This window comes from Protopterus annectens, chromosome 2.part2 (genome assembly GCF_019279795.1).
Source record: "Protopterus annectens isolate FY-2018-M chromosome 2.part2, PAN1.0, whole genome shotgun sequence".
Classification (NCBI taxonomy): Eukaryota; Metazoa; Chordata; order Ceratodontiformes; family Protopteridae; genus Protopterus; species Protopterus annectens.
The window spans coordinates 114,342,431-114,348,874 of record NC_056730.1 but is presented as its reverse complement, the minus strand read 5'-3'; positions in this window follow the sequence as shown (position 1 = coordinate 114,348,874).

The following is a 6,444-nucleotide window of genomic DNA, read 5'->3' as shown; positions in this document are numbered from 1 at the left end:
GAAGGCTTTCAGAGAATTCTGCACAGCTAACATTTCTTTTTGATTGATATGCAGGTGCATTCGACTTGGGTTCCGTTTGCCCTGAATGCCCTGCCCTGCCAAGTGAGCTCCCCATGCACAGTCTGACGTGTCTGTTGTCAGGGTTTGGGCAGCAGGGGTAGAGTGAATGGCAGTCCCTTGTTGTGGTGACAAGCCTCTGCCCACCATAGGAACTCGTCTTTATACAAGGAATGATAGGAATCATTGATTCCAGGTCCTGAGAATGTTGACACCATAAGTTTTTAGGTACCATTGTAGTTTCCTCCAATGCAGTCTTGAATATGGAATTAGTAGAATGCAACAGGCCATGAACCCCAGGGCTTGCTGTCTTTTCCTTGCAGATAGCTGGGTCTTTGTGGCCAGTAGTTTGAGGTAGGCTGGCAGTTTAAGGCCCTAATGGAAAAAGTAGCAGAACTGCATACCTTCTTACCACATGTATCCAGGGCCCTGGAATCTCTATCAGAGGGTGCAGGGTTTTTGGCAGTAGTAGCCGTAATGCCTTTGGGTCCATGTGAAATGGTCTCTGGATCCGCAATAGGATTCTTAAAGAGGAATTTGTGAGAGTCAGGTACTCTGTAATACCTGACAGATTTCCTTGGTGCTGGAGGTAAAGTGTCTGGGGCCAGGCTAGATTCCAAAAACTATTCATCTACAATGTCCAGTACAGGAGGGATAGCTAAAGGCCTGTGTTGAGGTAGGAGTAAGAATTCCCTAAGCCTCTTTTTTGGAGTCAGAGTAATCCTGGCTTTACCAGTGGAAATGCTCCCTAACAGTATGCAAAATTTCACCAAAAGAAAAATCTTCTTGAGGTGAAGAAGAGGGAATGGAGTCCTCTGCATCAGAATCCTCATAGGTAGATAGTTTCAAATCCTGGTCATCAGAAGAAAAGTACAGTTGTGTACACTTACCATAAATGTGGATATTTGAGTTTATTCACTGTTGCAGTCATTACATTTGGGTAATCAGCTGGCAGGTTGCCCTCAGTCGGCCTGAATAATAAAGTCGTGGGTCCTGCATCGGTTGCTGTCTCCTCTTCCATGACGTCAGGTCGTCAGGGGTATCAAACATGCAGCCGGCGCCATTTTATTCAGTTTTTCTTCCCCAGATGTCAGGTGCCCCCCAAATGGACAGCAAAATATATATATATATATATATATATATATATATATATATATATATATATATATATATATATATAAACAGTAAATATATAAATGCCCTTTTAGAAACATACACTTTACCTTCAACTAAAAGCAAATACACCACAAAGGCTTTTGAGTATATTGAAGGAAAGAAAAGGTATAGAAAGGGGGATGGTGGGTGGGTAACCCGGACTGCAACAGTGAATACACTCGAACATCTACATTTATGGTAAGTGTGCACAACTGTAATATGTTCTTCATGTTTCACTGTTGCTGTCATTACATTTGGGTAGAATCCCAAAGCTATGGATGGGAGGATGGAACTAAACAGCATTAGGAGCAGCTATAAGGCCCTGCAGGACTGCAGTGGTGAAGCCTGCCCTGGATTTGGAGAAGAGAGTTAAATGATAATGCTTTGTGAAGGTATGAACAGAGCTCCAAGTGGCAGCTTCTAGAATGTCTTTGGTTGGAACCCCTCTGAGAAAAGCTGCTGAAGTAGAGGCAGCCCTGGTGGAATGTGATCTGATCCTCTTGGGCACAGGCTTACCATGGTGCAAAGGGCAGAAATGAATGCAGTGGCTTATCTATTTAGAAATAGTCTGCTTTGATATAGCCTTCCCCTCTGACCCTGCAGCAAATGCTACCAGTAGTTGCTCAGACTTTCTTAGACATTTGGTCCTATTTAGGTAGAATCTTAGTTGTCTGTGTACATCCAATGAATGCAGACTCCGCTCCCTCTTGTTCTGCGAATTTGGGTAAAAAGTTGGCAGGTGAATGGTCTGGTTAAAAGCCACACTGGATACCACCTTAGGCATAAAAGAAGGATTGGTCCTGAGGGACACCCTGTCCGGGTAAAATATAATAAAAGGCTCCACTGACATGAGAGCCTGTAGATCTGAAACCCTTCTTGATGAAGTGACTGCCAAAAGAAAAGCTGTTTTCCAAGATAGAAATTTTATATCCTCTGTACCTGCTGGTTCAAAAGGAGGCAGGGTGAGTTTTTCCGGCACAAAATTGAGGTCCCATGCAGGAGTTGGTGCTCTTCTGTGAGGCCTTAAATTGTTGGCCCCTCTAAGATACTGTTTAAACAGAGGATGAGAAAAGAGGGAAGGCTCTGTTTTGTAATGAGCCGATATGGCACAGGCATGGATTTTTATTGAAGAAAAAGATAGGCCCTTGTCAAGCATCTCAGTCAAATATTGTAAAATCTGAGCAATATTGGGCTTTGCTGTGTCTATTCCTTGTGCTTGGTTCCAAGCACAGAATCTCTTCATTTATCAGCATAAGATTTTCTAGTCCTTCTGGCTTCCAAAATGACATCCATCACAGATTTACTGAGGTGTTGTTTGAATAATTAGTTGATTAGCCATGCTGCAAGATTTAGAGTTTGGAGCGGAGTGTGCAGAATTTGATAGTTCTGCTGAGACAGTAGATGAGGTATTTGAGGGAAGTACCATTTAGGAAGGTGAGACATATTCCTTAGAAGCGGGTACCAGTGCTGGTGGGCCCAGTCAGGAGCAATTAGGATCATTTTTGCTTTTTCCTGTCTGACTTTTAGTAAGACCTAGGAGAGTAGAGGCAGAGGGGGAAAGGAATAGACTGATAGGTTTTTCCAGCTGAAGGATAGAGCATTCACTTTCCATGCTTTTTTGTGACGAGTTCTTGTGCAGAATTTGTCCAACTGATAATTTTGGGGAGAGGCAAATAGATCTATGTCTGGGCTCCCCCATTTCTGTGTTAACATGCTGAAAACTTGTGGATCCAGTTTCCATTCGTGCGGGTCCATAAGATTTCTGCTAAGGTCGTCTGCCAGAGTATTTTGCTTTCCTGGCAGGAATTGACCTTGAAGATGTATTTGGTAAGTCAAGGCTGTGTTCCACAAAGCCATGGCTAGTCTGCAAAGGGGGTAGGAATGTGTACCCCCCCTGGTTGTTTATGTACCACATAACTGTGGTGTTGTCCATCTTTATTAGTAGTTGTCCTGGATGAAGAAAGTCCTTGAAGGCTGTCAGAGCATTCTGAACAGCTAGCATATATTTCTGGTTGATATGCAGATGCATTTGGTTTGGGCTCCATTTGCTCTGAATGCATCTCCCTGCCAGGTGGGCCCCCCAAGCATAGTCTAATGCGTCTGTAGTTAGGGTTTGGGTGGCAGGGGGTAGAGTGAATGACAGTCCCTTGTTTTGGTGACATGTCTCTGCCCACCAAAGAAACTCCTGTTGCAGGCAGGGAATGAGAGGAATCATTGTTTCCAGGTGTGACAATGTTGACTCCATAAACTTTTTAGGTACCATTGAAGTTTCCTCATATGCCATCTCGCATATGGAATTAGTAGAATGCAAGAAGCCATGAACCCCAAAGCCTGCAGAATTTGTCTTGCAGATAACTGGGTTTTTGTTGCCATTTGTTTGAAGTATGTTGCCAGCTGCCTTTGTTTGTCTGGCGTGAGATAAGCCATCTGGGCAGTTGTATTCAAGCTTGCACCCAGGAATGTAATTATCTGAGAGGGTATCAAATGTGATTTCTTTTCATTTATGGTGTACCCTAGGCATGATAGAAGCCTTTTTACAAATGCCAGATGTTGAAGAAGAGTATCCTTGTCCTCTGCTTGAATGACACAATCGTTCAGATAAGGATAAATTTGAATGCTTCTTTGTCTGCAGAATGCAATTACTGGTGCCAGGCACTTTGTAAGGACCCTGGGCGCAGTAGTTAAGCCAAAGGGCAGTGCAGAGAATTGGTAATGCATAAAAACCTGCTTTGAAGCGGAGGTATCCTCTGCATGATTCCCTTATTGGGATATGCAGGTATGCCTCTTTTAAGTCTAGAGTTACTAACCAAACATTCCTGCCTAGCATAGGCAGTAGCTGTTGTAAAGTCAGCATTTTGAATTTTGGAATGTCCAGGAACATGTTCAGAATTGATAAGTCCAGTATTGGACGCCATGAATTGTCTTTTCTGGGTACCAGGAAAAGTCTTGAATAAAAACCTTGTCCTTTTTCCTTTTCTGGTACTAGTTGAATAGCCCCCATATCCATGAGGGACCTGACTTGTTTCTGGGCCTCTGCCCACTGGTTTTGTGGCAGATCCGGCCATCCGTTTGGAATTGGCAAAGTATGGAAATGAAATATGTACCCCTGGGATACTATGTTTAATACCCACTTGTCCTGGGTAACTAACTGCCAATGTTGAGCATGAAGTGCTAGTTTTCCCCCCCAAGGGGGCTGCCAAAAGATAAATACTTGGTGATGGTACAGGAAAGTCATTGAGACTGCTTACTGTAGGGTTGTGCTTTGGTTCCTCCAGATTTGGAATTGGCGGCACCCCATTGCTTTGACCTGTAAGAAAGCACAGTTTTGTACCTACCATAAATGTCGATGTTCGAGTGTACACCCTGCTGCAGTCATCACACTTGGGTTATCCTGTCGTCAGGTGGTCCCGCAGTCGGCTGGAATTCCAAAGTCTTGGTCCGGTGTCGGTTGCTGTCGCTTCTTCCCTGACGTCAGTGCGCCAGGGGTATATATAATGCAACCAACGCCATTTTCTTCAGTTTTTCTTGCCCCAGATGTCAGGTGCCCCCAAAAAGGTGGTCAGTAATTAGAACCAAATTGAGTAAACTTTGCACAAACACAAAATCCCTTCAGCTATAAGCAAATACATCAGTTAGGTATTGAAGAGATTTAGCCAGTAGATCAGAGGGGATGGAAAGAGGGTAACCTGGACTGCAGCAGGGTGTACACTCGAACATCTACATTTATGGTAGGTACAAAACTGTACTATGTTCATCGTGTTACCCTGCTGCAGTCATCACACTTGGGTTGAATCCCAAAGCTAAGATGGGAGGAGGTATTATAGAGGGTTAGAGGAGGCTAGAAGGCCCTGCAGAACTGCAGTGGCGAAGCCCGCCCTAGTCTTAGAGTAAAGAGGTAAGTGATAGTGTTTGGTAAAGGTGTGTACTGAACTCCAAGTTGCAGCTTCCAAAATCTCCTTGGTTGGAACCCCCCTGTAGAAGTAGCTGTTGCCCTGGTAGAGTGGGGCCTAATGGTAGCAGGAACTGGTTTTCCATGATGGGTATAGCAGAAACGTATGCAATGACCTATCCATTTGGAAATGGTTTGCTTTGATATAGCCTTCCCTTGAGAAGCTGTAGCATAGGATACAAAGAGCTGGTCAGATTTTCTGAAAGTCTTAGTTTTGTCCAAGTAGTAACGAAGTTGCCTGTGAATGTCCAAGGAATGCAGGAGTCTCTCACCTTTGTTCTGTGGATTTGGGAAGAAGGTGGGTAAGTGGATGGTTTGATTTAAAGCCACACTGGAAACCACCTTAGGCATAAATGAAGGATTAGTTCATAGAGAAACTCTGTCTTGATGGAAAATGAGGAAAGGTTCCACTGCCATTAGTGCCTGTAGCTCTGAGACTCTTCTAGCTGAAGTTATTGCTAGCAGCAGGGCAGTCTTCCATGATAGGAACTGAAGATCTGCAGAGAAAGCTTGTTCAAAGGGAGGTAGCGTTAGTTTTTCCAGAACAAAATTGAGGTCCCATGTCGGTGTAGGAGCTCTCCTGGGTGGTCTAATGTTTTTTGCCCCTCAGAGGAACTGCCTTAGAAGTGGATGCGAAAATAAAGGTGGATCCGTGTTGTAGTGGGCTGAAATAGCTGAAGCATGGATTTTAATGGAGGAGAAAGAAAGTCCTTTGTGCAACATCTCAGTTAAATACTGTAGAATGTGAGGCATGTGAGGCTGAATTGTGTCTTGGCCTTTAGCTTGGTTCCAGGCACAAAACCTTTTCCATTTGTCCGAATAAGCCTTCCTGGTGCTTGGCCTCCTAGCTTCCAGAATAACATCCATAACTGCTTGGGAAAGAGGAGCTGGTTGGATGCTTAGTTGATTTGCCATGCAGCCAGATTTAAGGTTTTGAGCTGGCTGTGAAGAATCTGATTGTTTTGTTGTGTGAGCAAATGGGGAGTTTGTGGTAATATCCATGGTGGGCCGTGGGCCATATTCCTCAATAGTGGGTACCAGTGCTGGAGTGGCCAGTCTGGGGCTATGAGAATCAGTCGTGGTCTCTCCTTTTTGACTTTCAGAAGTACCTTTGTGAGGAGAGGCAATGGAGGGAAGGCATATACTGTCAGGTTTTTCCAACTGAAAGAGAGTGCATCCACTTTCCAAGCTTGATGGTGAAGTGTCCTTGTACAAGATTTTGTTAGTTGATAGTTTTGAGGACTGGCAAACAGGTCTATGTCTGGAAGGCCCCATTTTTGAGT